The following is a 14,759-nucleotide window of genomic DNA, read 5'->3' as shown; positions in this document are numbered from 1 at the left end:
CGTAACGAACCCACTCCTCCCCAGTGTCCAGAGGGTCGTGTGTACGTTCCGCTGGAGGTCCGCGATCGGTTGATCTATTGGGCTCACACGTCACCCTCCTCTGGTCATCCTGGTATCGGTCGGACAGTGCATTGTCTTAGTGGGAAGTACTGGTGGCCCACCTTAGCTAAGGACGTGAGGGTTTATGTTTCTTCCTGCTTGGTGTGCGCCCAGTGTAAGGCTCCTAGACACCTGCCCGGAGGGAAATTGCAACCCCTACCCGTTCCACAACGACCGTGGTCTCACCTGTCGGTGGATTTCGTGACGGGTCTTCCTCCCTCAAAAGGGAATACCACGATCCTGGTCGTTGTGGATCGGTTTTCTAAGTCCTGCTGCCTCATTCCTCTGCCCGGTCTCCCTACGGCCCTACAGACTGCTGAGGCCCTATTTACACACGTCTTCCGGCACTATGGGATACCTGAGGATATAGTGTCTGATCAGGGTTCCCAGTTCACCTCAAGGGTTTGGAGGGCGTTCATGGAACGTCTGGGAGTCTCGGTCAGCCTTACCTCAGGGTTTCACCCCGAAAGTAACGGGCAGGTGGAGAGAGTCAACCAGGAGGTGGGTATGTTTCTGAGGTCATATTGCCAAGACCGGCGGGGGGAGTGGTCGGCGTTCCTCCCCTGGGCAGAGATAGCCCAAAACTCACTCCGCCACTCCTTCACTAACCTTACTCCTTTCCAGTGTGTATTAGGTTATCAGCCGGTTCTGGCACCTTGGCATCAGAGCCAGATCGAGGCACTTGCGGTGGATGAATGGTTTCGGTGCTCGCAGGAGACCTGGAACGCTGCCCATGTGCGCCTGCAGTGGGCCATCGGGCGGCAGAAGGCGAGGGCCGACTGCCACCACAGTGAGGCTCCGGTGTATGCACCGGGGGACCGGGTCTGGCTCTCGACCCGAAACCTGCCCCTTCGCCTGCCCTGCCGGAAGCTGGGTCGGCGGTTTGTGGGACCTTTCAAAGTCCCGAGGAGATTGAACAAGGTATGTTATAGGTTACAGCTTCCTCCTGAGTTCTTTACTCAAGTTCAGTAAAGTACGTTTCCTCGAGTTTGTGTCCTGCGCCTGACTTCGATCCACCGCATTACACTGACACTCGTTACAGAAATACATTTATTAGGCCCTAATCTATGGATTTCACATAACAGCGAATACAGATATGCATCTGTTGGTCACAGATACCTTTAAAAAAAGGCAGGGGCATGGATCAGAAAACCAGTCAGTATCTGGTGTGACCACCATTTGCCTCATACAGCATGACAGATCTCCTTCGGATAGAGTTGATCAGGCTTTTGATTGTGGCCTGTGGAATGTTGTCCCACTCCTCTTCAATGGCTGTGCAAAGTTGCTGGATATTGGTGGGAACTGGAACACGGTGTCAAACATGTCGATCCAGAGCATCCCAAACATGCTCAATGGGTGACATGTCTAGTGAGTTTGCAAGCCATGGATGAACTGGGACATTTTCAGCTTCCAGGTGAAGAAGCTGGATGTGGAGGTCCTGGGTTGGCGTGGTTACACGTGGTCTACTGTTGTGAGGCTGGTCGGACGTAATGCCAAATTCTCTAAAACGACATTATGGTAGAGAAATTAACATAAAATTATCTGGCAACAGCTCTGGTGGACATTCCTGCAGTCAGCATGCCAATTGCACGCTCCCTCAAAACTTGAGACATCTGTGACATTGTGTTGTGTGACAAAACTGCACATTTTAGAGTGGCCTTTTATTGTCCCCAGCACAAGTTGCACCTGTGTAATAATGATGTTGTTTAATCAGCTTCTTGATATGCCACACCTGTCAGTTGGATGAATTATCTTGGCAAAGGAGAAATGCTCACCAACAGGGATGTAAACAAATTTGTGCCAAACATTTAAGAGAAATACGCTTTTTGTGAGTATGGAACATTTCTGGGATCTTTTTTTTTCAGCTCATGAAACATGGGACCAACACTTTACATGTTGCATTCATATTTTTGTTCAGTGTACATCAGCAGTTGTCACAAAGAGCTTATACAGAAACCGAGCCTAAAACCCCAAAGAGTAAGCAATTCAGATATAGAATCACGGTGGCTAGGAAAAACTAGAAAGGCAGGAACTTATGAAGAAACCTTGAGAGGAACCAGGCTCTGAGGGGTGGCCAGTCCTCTTCTGGCTGTGACGGGTGGAGATTATAAGAGTACATGGCCATGAAGGCCAGATCATTCTTCAGGATGTTAACACATTCATAGATGTCCAGCAGGGACAAGTAATAGTCAGAGTTATAGAGGGTGCAACAGGTTTGCACCTCTGGAGTAAATGTCAGTTGGCTATTCATAGTCGAGCATTCAGATGGGAGATGGGAAGAGAGAATTAGAGAGAGCATACCTAAGATCATACAGGACACCAGATAAGACAGGATAATTACACCAGATAGGATAGACTGACCCTAGCCCCCCGGCACATAGACTATTGCAGCATAGATACTGGAGACTGAGACGTCAGGGGACAGGGCCAACTAGGCAGGATATAACCCCACCCACTTTGTCAACAGTCCACTAACTTACTACCCTGAGACAAGGCTGAGTATAGCCCACAAAGATCTCCCCCACCACACTAGCCCGAGGGGGGCACAAAACCAGACAGGAAGATCAGGTCAGTGACTCAACCCACCCAAGTCGAGTATAGCCAGGCATGGGAGAGCGTGAGCAAGCCAGTGACTCAGCCCCCGTAATAGGGTTCAGAGGCAGAGAATCCCAGTGGAGAGAGGGGAGCCGGCCAGGCAGATACAACTAGGGTGGTTCGTCATTCGATTGCCTTGCCGTTCACCTTCGCACCCCTGGGCCAGACTACACTCAATCATAGGACCTACTGAAGAGATGAGTCTTCAGTAAAAACGTAAAGGTTGAGACCGAGTCGGTGTTTCTCACATGGACTAGCAGACCATTCCATAAAAATTTAGCTCTATAGGAGAAAGCCCTGCCTCCAGCTGTTTGCTTAGAAATTCTAGGGACAATAAGGAGGACTGCATCTTGTGACCATAGCGTACGTGTAGGTATGTACGGCAGGACCCAATCGGTGAGATAGGTAGGAGCAAGTCCATGTAATGCTTTGTAGGTTAACAGTAAAACCTTGAAATCAGCCCTAGCCTTAACAGGAAGCTGATGTAGAGAGGCTAACACGAGTATTAGGAGCACATTTGTTGGTTCTAGTCAATATACTAGCAGACGTATTTAGCACTAAGTGAACTACTGACAAAGAGTACCGATTTATGATATTATTATAGTTTAAGTCATTGCTGCATCCAGCCATAGTTTTTTCCTGAGTGTTTTGCTCTTGTCCATGTGTAGCATGGCGAAAGTAAACCCAGCACAGGACACAAACTAATTTGGGGTTGTTTATTCTGTTGAAGCTTAAATTTAAAATAGGATAATGTAGAAGGGTGTCACGCCCTGGCCTTGAGAGGCCGGTTGTCTTTAGTTGGCTTGGTAAGGGAGTGAGGATCTATGTTAGAATTTCTATGTTTAGGATCTAGATGTGTATTTCTAGGTTTGGCCGGGTGTGATTCCCAATCAGAGGCAGCTGTCGCTCGTTGTCTCTGATTGGGGATCATACTTAAGTAGCCTGTTTGCCTACCTTAGTTGTGGGATCTTGTTCCGTGGTTAGGCTTGTATCTGTATAGCCTGAGGACTTCACATTACGTTGTTTCTTGTTTTGTTTATGTTTATTGAGTTTAATAAACATGTTCGCATACCACGCTGCACCTTGGTCTGACCCGTCTCTCAACGTTCATGACAGAAGATCCCACCAAAAACGGACCAAGCAGCGTGCCCAGGAGAAGCAGGCACCCTGGACACAGGTGGGGAAGTCATTTTGGACTTGGGAGGAGATATTGGCAGGTAAAGGACACTGGCCGAAGGAGGAAGCCCAGGCAGGAGAGGATCAACGGCGACATCAACGGTGCCGGCCGAAGAGGAAGCCCGAGAAGCAGCCCCAAGAAAACTTTTTGGGGGGGCTCATCGGGTGGACGACGAGGCAGCAGGAGGCCGGGAAAGGGCTGACTAGAGAGGAGGAGGCCGCTATTCTAGAGGTCCTCCAAGACCTGCGGATCGAGAGTCTGAGAGAGGAGGCCACCACGTTACGGGGGCTGTTAGATCAGAGGGAGCAGGAAGTATCCGTTCAGAGGGAGGCGCTACAGGAAGCTCAAAGGGAGAAGGAAGTAGTGGAGGCAAGGAGAGAGGAGCTGGTCAGGCAACAGAAGGAGCGTGTGTTCATAGAGGAACCTAAGTATGCGGAGATACGCACTGTGTCGCCAGTACGCATGCACAGCCCAGTGCTTCCTGTGCCAGTGCCCCGCACGTGTTGTGCCAAAGTGGGCATCCAGCCAGGACGGGTTGTGCCAGCTGTACACTCCAGACCTCCAGTATGCCTCCACGGTCCAGTATATCCTGCTCCGGTTCTCCGCCTCACCAGCCCGGTAAGCCCCGTACCTTCTACCCGCACCAAACCAGTGGTGCGTGTATCCAGTCCAGTACGGCCCGTACCTGCTCCTCGCACCAGATCAGTGGTGCGTGTCTCCAGTCCGGCCCGGCCCGTGCCTGCACCAGGAACCAGTGGTGCGTGTCTCCAATCCGGCCCGGTCCGTGCCAGCTCCGCGCACCAAACCAGTGGTGCATGTCCCTTGTCCGGTACGCCCCGTACCTTCTCCACGCACCAAACCAGTGGTGCGTGTATCCAGTCCAGTACAGCCCGTCCCTGCTCCTCGCACCAAACCAGTGGTGCTTGTCGCCAGCCCGTTACGCCCTGTACCTTCTCCACGCACCAAACCAGTGGTGCGTGTATCCAGTCCAGCACAGCCCATGCCTGCTCCTTGCACCAGACCAGTGGTGCGTGTCCCCAGTGCGGCCCAGCCCGTTCCTGCTCCTCGCACCAGACCTGTGGTGCGTGTCTTCAGTCCGGCCCGGCCCGTTCCTGCTCCTCGCACCAAGCCAGTGGTGCGTGTTCCCAGTCCGGCACGGCCCGTGCCCGTTCCACCGGTGCCTGGTCCAGCACCGGTCAGCTGCTCCACTCTGGAGTCAGAGCAGTTCGCTCCACCGGTGCCCAGTCCAGCTCTGGTCAGAGGATCCACTCCGGAGCCAGAGCAGTCCGCTCCACCGGTGCCTAGTCCAGCTCCGGTCAGCGGTTCCACTCCAGAGCCAGAGCAGTCCACTCCACCGGGGTCCAGTTCAGCTCTGGTCAGCGGCTCCAGTCCAGACCCAGAAGTCAGCCCCTCTCCAGGGTCGGGGTTTCCCACACCAGGGTCCAGACAGGGCTTGGTGCATCGTGGGGGGATTGCCGATCCAGGCCCAGACGTCTGCCCCTCTCCAGGTTCGGGGTCTCCCACACCAGGGTCCAGACAGGACTTGGTGCATCGTGGGAGGAAGGAGAGGGGAAGCATCGCGCCGAGGTCCAGACCAGACCAGGGGCGAAACGGGGAGGAAGAGGTCATCACGCCCGGAGCCGAATCCGCCTCCGAGGCTGAAAGCCCACCTGGACCCTCCCCTAATGAGTCAGGTTGGTGCGGCCGGAGTACGCACCTTTGGGGGGGTACTGTCACGCCCTGGCCTTGAGAGGCCGGTTGTCATTAGTTGGTTTGGTCAGGGCGTGAGAATCTATGTTAGAATTTCTATGTTTAGGATCTAGATGTGTATTTCTAGGTTTGGCCGGGTGTGATTCCCAATCAGAGGCAGCTGTCGCTCGTTGTCTCTGATTGGGGATCATACTTATGTAGCCTGTTTGCCTACCTTAGTTGTGGGATCTTGTTCTGTGTTTAGGCTTGTATGTGTATAGCCTGAGGACTTCACGTTACGTTGTTTCTTGTTTTGTTTATGTTTATTGAGTTTAATAAATGTTATGTTCGCATACCACGCTGCACTTTGGTCTGACCCGTCTCTCAACGTTCGTGACAAAGGGAAATCACCACAATATGAAGTCACCATAAAGTAAAGTTCAGTCTAAATCACAATCAAGTGAAGTAAGTCTGTTATTAAAGTATATAAAACAATCAGAGTACAATAAGTACAAAGTGAAATGCATAACCGGTAGTGGTTCTGATTTCTATAGAAAAACACAAGAAAATACAGAGACCAAAATGTTCACAGTTAGAATGGACTTTCTAACATTTCAAATATCTGGGTACAAGATGGCCATAAATAAAATGACATTGTGCATGAAAACAAAAATACATTTTGTCATAAAACATTTTTACATTACATTTTACATTTTAGTCATTTAGCAGACGCTCTTATCCAGAGCGACTTACAGGAGCAATTAGGGTTAAGTGCCTTGCTCAAGGGCACATTAACGTCATTTAGCAGACGCTCTTAGCCAGAGCGACTCACAAATTGGTGCGTTCACCCTATAGCCAGTGGGATAACCACTTTACACTTTGGGGCGGGGGGGTTAGAAGGAATACTTTATCCTATCCCAGGTATTCCTTAAAGAGGTGGGGTTTCAAATGTCTCCGGAAGGTGGTGAGTGACTCCGCTGTCCTGGCGTCGTGAGGGAGCTTGTTCCACCATTGGGGTGCCAGAGCAGCGAACAGTTTTGACTGGGCTGAGCGGGAGCTATGCTTCCGCAGAGGAAGGGGAGCCAGCAGGCCAGAGGTGGATGAACGCAATGCCCTCGTTTGGGTGTAGGGACTGATCAGAGCCTGAAGGTACAGAGGTGCCGTTCCCCTCACTGCTCCATAGGCAAGCACCATGGTCTTGTAGCGGATGCGAGCTTCAACTGGAAGCCAGTGGAGTGTGCGGAGGAGGGGGGGTGACGTGAGAGAACTTGGGAAGGTTGAACACCAGACGGGCTGCGGCATTCTGGATGAGTTGTAGGGGTTTAATGGCACAGGCAGGGAGGCCAGCCAACAGCGAGTTGCAGTAGTCCAGACGGGAGATGACAAGTGCCTGGATTAGGACCTGTGCCGCTTCCTGTGTAAGGCAGGGTCGTACTCTCCGAATGTTGTAGAGCATGAACCTGCAGGAGCGGGTCACCGCCTTGATGTTGGCGGAGAACGACAGGGTGTTGTCCAGGGTCACGCCTAGGCTCTTCGCACTCTGGGAGGAGGACACAGCGGAGTTGTCAACCGTGATGGCGAGATCATGGAACGGGCAGTCCTTCCCCGGGAGGAAGAGCAGCTCCGTCTTGCCAGGGTTCAGCTTGAGGTGGTGATCCGTCATCCATACTGATATGTCAGCCAGACATGCAGAGATGCGATTCGCCACCTGGTTATCAGAAGGGGGAAAGGAGAAGATTAGTTGTGTATCGTCAGCGTAGCAATGATAGGAAAGGCCATGTGAGGATATGACAGAGCCAAGTGACTTGGTGTATAGGGAGAAAAGGAGAGGGCCTAGAACTGAGCCCTGGGGGACACCAGTGGTGAGAGCACGTGGTGCGGAGACAGCTTCTCGCCACGCCACTTGGTAGGAGCGACCGGTCAGGTAGGACGCAATCCAGGAGTGAGCCGCGCCGGAGATGCCCAGCTCGGAGAGGGTGGAGAGGAGGATCTGATGGTTCACAGTATCAAAGGCAGCAGACAGGTCTAGAAGGACAAGAGCAGAGGAGAGAGAGTTAGCTTTAGCAGTGCGGAGAGTCTCCGTGACACAGAGAAGAGCAGTCTCAGTTGAATGACCAGTCCTGAAACCTGATTGGTTTGGATCAAGAAGGTCATTCTGAGAGAGATAGCAAGAGAGTTGGCTAAAGACGGCACGCTCAATAGTTTTGGAAAGAAAAGAAAGAAGGGATACTGGTCTGTAGTTGTTGACATCAGTGGGGTCGAGTGTTGGTTTTTTGAGAAGGGGAGCAACTCTCGCTCTCTTGAAGACGGAAGGGACATGGCCAGCGGTCAAGGATGAGTTGATCAGCGAGGTGAGGTAGGGGAGAAGGTCACCGGAGATGGTCTGGAGAAGGGAGGAGGGGATGGGGTCAAGCGGGCAGGTTGTTGGGCGGCCTGCAGTCACAAGTCGCAGGATTTTATCTGGAGAGAGAGGGGAGAAAGAAGTCAAAGCATAGGGTAGGGCAGTGTGAGCAGGACCAGCAGTGTCATTAGACTTAACAAACGAGGATCGGATGTCGTCAACCTTCTTTTCAAAGTGGTTGACGAAGTCATCCACAGAGAGAGAGGAGGGGGGGAGGATTCAGGAGGGAGGAAAATGTGGCAAAGAGCTTCCTAGGGTTAGAGGCAGATGCTTGGAATTTAGAGTGGTAGAAGGTGGCCTTAGCAGCAGAAACAGATGAAGAAAATGTAGAGAGGAGGGAGTGAAAAGATGCCAGGTCGGCAGGGAGTTTAGTTTTCTTCCATTTCCGCTCCGCTGCCCGGAGCTCTGTTCTGTGAGCTCGCAATGAGTCATCAAGCCACGGAGCTGGAGGGGAGGACCGAGCCGGCCGGGAGGATATGGGACACAGAGAGTCAAAGGATGCAGAAAGGGAGGAGAGGAGGGTTGAGGAGGCAGAATCAGGAGATTGGAGGGAGAAGGATTGAGCAGAGGGAAGAGATGATAGGATGGAAGAGGAGAGAGTAGTGGGAGAGAGAGAGCGAAGGTTGCGGCGGCGCATTACCATCTGTGTAGGGGCAGAGTGAGTAGTGTGGGAGGAGAGCGAGAGAGAAAAGGAAACAAAGTAGTGGTCGGAGACATGGAGGGGAGTTGCAGTGAGATTAGTAGAGGAGCAGCATCTAGTGAAGATGAGGTCAAGCGTATTGCCTGCCTTGTGAGTAGGGGGGACGGTGAGAGGGTGAGGTCAAAAGAGGAGAGGAGTGAAAGAAGGAGGCAGAGAGAAATGAGTCAAATGTGGACATAGGGAGGTTGAAATCCCCCAAAACTGTGAGGGGTGAGCCATCCTCAGGGAAGGAACTTATCAAGGCGTCAAGCTCATTGATGAACTCTCCAAGGGAACCTGGAGGGCGATAGATGACAAGGATATTAAGCTTAAATGGGCTAGTGACTGTGACAGCATGGAATTCAAATGAGGAGATAGACAGATGGGTTAGGGGGAAAAATTGAGAATGTCCACTTGGGAGAGATGAGGATTCCTGTACCACCACCCCTCTGACCAGATGCTCTCGGGGTATGCGAGAACACATGGTCAGACGAGGAGAGAGCAGTAGGAGTAGCAGTGTTTTCAGTGGTGATCCATGTTTCCGTCAGCGCCAGGAAGTCGAGGGACTGGAGGTTGGCATAGGCTGGGATGAAGTCAGCTTTGTTGGCAGCAGAACGGCAGTTCCAGAGGCTGCCTGCGACCTGGAACTCCACGTGGGTGGTGCGTGCAGGGACCACCAGGTTAGAGAGGCAGCAGCCACGCGGTGTGGTGCGTTTGTGTAGCCTGTGCAGAGAGGAGAGAACAGGGATAGGCAGAGGCATAGTTGACAGGCTGTAGCAAATGGCTACAAAAATGCAGAGGAGATCGGAATGAAATGAGCTAAGCATCTGGGAGCGGAGAGAGCAGGGCCTCCCTCACCAAAAACTTCTACCTCAGAAACTAAAATGGTTTCACTGAACCACCCGAACAAAAACTCTCCCAACTTCCGCCTTTAGAAATCAGAATTGTTGTGAACCACAGCGGTTCAATGTTTAAAGGAATAGACTCAACCCACTTTATTCAGCTAGCCAACTATGACACCATAGCTAACTAGCAAGCTAGCATCCAATAACAATAACACACCGTTTAGCACCAACACTTGGTCACAACAAACCACCAATAGTGTGATAACACACTAAACAGATCATTCGTGTCTGTGTCAAGTTCCTTTCATGACGCAGCAATGATTAGACGTTGGCTAGCTAGGACAAGTATATTGTATTTAGCTACTACCGTACAGTTAGCTGGTCGTGTTGGGTAGCTAGCAATGGCCACTGTGTTGACTTTGTTTGAAGAACGGCTAGCTAGCTAGCTTCGTGCTACACCCGGCACACAATGGCTATTGTGTTGACTCTGACTCTGTTCGAAAAAACGGCTAGGTAGCTCGCCGTGCTACAGCCGGCACTGCCAAGACACAGTAACTACACACAACAACCCACGATGCCTAGCTATGACGCCGTAGCTAACTTGCAAGCTAGCATCCATTAACACACAATTTAGCATCAATACTTGGTTACAACAAACTGCCAAAAGTGTGTTAGCACACTAAACAGATAATTCAAGTCCGTGTCTAGTTCCTTTCATAACGCATAACGCAGCAAAAAATTAAACGTTGGCTAGCAGCACATTAACATTGGAACCAGCTCTCCAGCGTTGCTAATCGTTACCAGTAGCTACCCGCTAGCTAGCTAGCCTCGTGCTTCGATACTAACCTACAATTACCTACGGAAACCTACAATAACAACATTACTAACCTATAATAAATACAATACCTAACTACGGCTAACTACCTACCTACGATCTAATACATGGTTAAGCTTTACTCAACACCATATGAGAAGCTTACCTCCTGCTTACCTCCAGCTAGAGAAAAACACGACCTCTCCCGAATACATACAAACACACTGTCCACGTGCTACCCTAACCCCACATGGAACAGTAGATCCTCATCTTCCCCATACAGCACTGGGGGAAATGTCATATCAACAGATAAGTTACAATACAAAAATGAAACCAAATACAACACCCTGAAGCTTTACACGAAATAGAATGTAATTCTGATAATTACTCAAGCTTCAAATAATGTTATCAACTCCTCGTTCTGAGAGCACTGGTATTCAGCTAGCAAGAAGCTAACATCCTCAGGTCAATCTGAAAGTATCAACAGGCTAACATGACCATCTGGCATAAATATTACAAAACAAACTCTTATACACTGCAGATGATGCAAAATATGATATATTCCGGTACAAGAGTAAGATAAAAAATATATATTATTTACCCATCTAAAGCAACATTGGACCCACAATGGATTTCAACAGCTCTCCAGTGTAATTGCTTGCTCTCGCTCTTAACCACTGCGCATGCACAATCCTATAACCGCTTGCACACCTTATTTATGAATCTCTTAAAGGGACAGTGCCATCTAGTGGATATAAATTAATACCGCTATGCGCTTTTACCACCTGGCTACACATGTCAATAACATTTCACACCGTTCCTTTGAGTGATTGTGAGGTAAACCAACAAGAATATCAGTGTTGTGTTTTCTCCCTGCTCTGTGGTACACTTGATGTAGGCTACAAGGCTGGAGGTCAGGTCAAAACACCCTATTGCTCTTCTCAGCCAGAGACAGAATACATTTGGATCTCCCTCGGACCAGCAATTGTGAATACTCTTTCTGTTGTGGAATTGTAAAGAGGAGCCATCACCTTACTTTATCTTACTTAGAGCGAAATGGGTCGCCAGACAGTTTTTTAGGTGACCGGTGTGGTTTACAAACAATTATTTGTGTTACCATAACTGATCTCATCTGTTAACCATAGACTGCACTTCCTTTCTGCTCTAATCACAATAATGTGATGGCTGAATTTCTTACTTAATCTTATTTCATGACATGGCACTGTCTACTATTGTGTTTTCACCCTCTCCTACACCTCAGAATCGGAGGTATTTGAGTCTGTCAAGGAGTTTCCCAGAGAGATCTCTGTGAGAGATGGGTGTCGCCCTGGCTCTGGGGACTCTTGTATGTTGAGCCAGGGTGTTAGTTTCTTTGTGTAGTGTCTATGTTTCGTTTCCTATGTTCTGTTCTAGGTTATGTGTTTCTATGTTGGCCGGGGTGGTTCTCAATCAGAGGCAACGAGAATCAGCTGTTGCTTGTTGTCTCTGATTGGGAACCATACTTAGGCAGCCTTTTGTGCACTTGTGATTCGTGGGATCTTGTTCCGTGTAGGTTGTGTTTTGTTAACCGAGGACTTCACATATCGTTTGTTGTTTTGTTGTGTTATTGTGTTGCTAAGTACTCTATTAAAGAAGATGTACGCATATCACGCTGCGCCTTGGTCTACTCATTATGACGATCGTGACAATGGGCCTCTACAGGATAGTCTGAACATTCTGTTGACCACTACAACTTGAAACTGTTTTATATTCCCAAGGACACATCAGATTCAGATTCAGAAAGCTTTATTAGCGTGAATGACAGAGCCACTGTTGCTAAAGTGAAGTGAGATAATTACATCAACAATAACAGTAAAAAAAATAAAAAATAAACAATAATATTAATAATAATAATAATAATAATAATCAGAGTCGTCATGCCCATAGGGGCACAGGTGCACGTGTCACCTCAGATTTGTCAGGTTAAAATAAGTGTATTTGTTTGTTGTTGTTTCTCTGTAACACTACTAGCCACCAAGCAATTTTATTATCGTTTCCAATCCCCCAACCTTATAACTAGCTACCAAGAAGCCATTTCAGTCTATCAATCAAGTTAGAGTAAATCAAATCAAATTGTATTTGTCACATGCACCGAATACAACGGCTGTAGACTTAACCGTGAAATGCTTGCTTACAAGCCCTTCCCAACGATGCAGAGTTTAAAAAATAATAATATTAAAAGAAAAATAGTAACACAAGAGGAGTAAAATACACAATAATGGAGTTACAGTATATACAGGGAGTACCAGTACCAGATCAATGTGCAGGGTTATGAGGTATTTGAGGTAGAGGCAGGGTAAAGTGACTAACCGTCTCGATAGATAATAATAATAAGAGTAAAATAAAGAACAGAGTAGCAGCAGCACATGATGAGTGTAAAAGTGTGTATGTGTGTGAAAAAACCCCATATAACTTTGTGTAATTACAGAAAGCTTTGGACAAAAATAAATGCAGAGGTGTGTCTGTATGTGTGTTTGTGTTGTGTCAGTATGCGTGTACGTGTGTTTGTGTGAGTGTGTATGTAGTGTATGTGAATGTGTGTGGGTTTTGTGTGAGAGTGTCAATGTAGTGTGCGTGTGAGTGAGTGTGTATATAATGTGTATACACTGAATGTACAAAACATTAGGACTATCTGCTCCTTCCATGACATAGACTGACCAGGTGAATCCAGGTGAAAGCTATGACCCATTTTTGATGTCACTTGTTAATTCCACTTCAATCAGGGTAGATGAAGAGGAGGAGACTGGTTAAAGATAGTCCGGTGTGGCTCAGTTGGTAGAGCATGGTTCGATTCCCACAGGGGAACACTATGAATGTATGCACTCAGTACTGTAAATCACTCTGGATAAGAGCGTCCGCTAAATGACAAAAAAATGATTTTTAAGCCTTGAGACAATTTAGACATGGATTTTGTATGTGTGCCATTCAAACGGTGAATGGGCAAGAAAAATGTATAAGTGCCTTTGAATGGGGTATGGTATTAGGTGTCAGGCACACCGGTTTGAGTGTGTCAAGTACTGCAACGCTGCTGGGTTTCTCACGCTCAACAGATTCCCATGTGTATCACAACTTGACACAACTGAATTGAGGCTGCTCTGGCTGTTCTGAGGGCAAAGGGGCCCTCAACTCAATATTAGGAATGCAGCCAGGCAAGATGCTCTCGATGGTGCAGCTGTATAACTTTTTGAGGATCTGAGGGCCCATGCCAAATCTTTTCAGCCTCCTGAGGGGGAAGAGGCGCTGTCGTGCCCTCTTCACGACTATGCGGGTGTGTGTGGACCATGTTAAGCCCTTAGTGATGTGGACGCCAAGGAACTTGAAGCTCTCAACCCGCTCCACTATAGCCCTGTCGATGTGGATGTGCTTTCCCCTAGTTCTCCTGTAGTCCATAATCAGCTCCTTCGTCTTACTGACATTTAGGGAGAGGTTGTTGTCGTGGCACCACACTGCCAAGTTTCTGACCTCCTCCCTGTAAATCCTGTTTCATCGCCATCAGGTCTACCAACGTCGTGTCGCCAGCAAACTTAATGATGGTGTTGGAGTCGTGGGTGAACAGGGAGTACAGGAGGGACCTAAGCACACACCCTTGAGGGGCCCCTGTGTTGAGGGTCAGCGTAGCTGAGGTGTTGTTGCCTACCCTCACCACCTGGGGCCGTCCCGTCAGGAAGTCCATGATCCAGAAACAGAGGGAGGTGTGCATCTATTAGTTAGTGAGCAGTTTCTTGTTTGTTTATGGTCTCATACAATTCGTTGAGTGCCAGTGTGATATTGGCTTGTGGAGGGATGTATACGGCCATAATGAACCGCTGTAGTTCACAACAATTATAATTTCTAAAGTGGAAGTTGGAAGAGTTATATTTGAGTGTTTCAGTGAAACGTAAATGAGGGAGGCCCCGCTCTCTCGCTTTCCCAGATGTTTAGTTAATTTCATTCCGATCACCTTTGCATTATTGTAGCCTTTTCTGTAGCCTGGCAACTATGTGTCTGTCTATCCCTGTTCTCTCCTCTCTGCACAGGCCATACAAACGCTTCACACCGCATGGCTGCTGCCACTCTAATCTGGTGGTCCCTGCGCGCACGACCCACGTGGAGTTCCAGGTCTCCGGCAGCGTCTGGAACTGCCGTTCTGCGGCCAACAAGGCAGATTTCATCTCATCCTATGCTACCCTCCAGTCCCTCGACTTCTTGGCGCTGACGGAACATGGATTACCACAGAAAACACTGCTACTCCTACTGCTCTTTCCTCGTCTGATCATGTATTCTCGCATACCCGAGAGTATCTGGTCAGCGCGGCAGTGGCACAGGAATCCTCATCTCTCCCAAGTGGACATCTCTTTTCCCCCTGACCCATCTGTCTATCTCCTCATTTGAATTCCATGCTGTCACAGTCACAAGCTTAACATCCTTATCATTTATCACCC

Source organism: Coregonus clupeaformis, chromosome 5 (assembly GCF_020615455.1).
Source record: "Coregonus clupeaformis isolate EN_2021a chromosome 5, ASM2061545v1, whole genome shotgun sequence".
Classification (NCBI taxonomy): domain Eukaryota; kingdom Metazoa; phylum Chordata; class Actinopteri; order Salmoniformes; family Salmonidae; genus Coregonus; species Coregonus clupeaformis.
Note: the sequence above shows the minus strand (reverse complement) of the source record.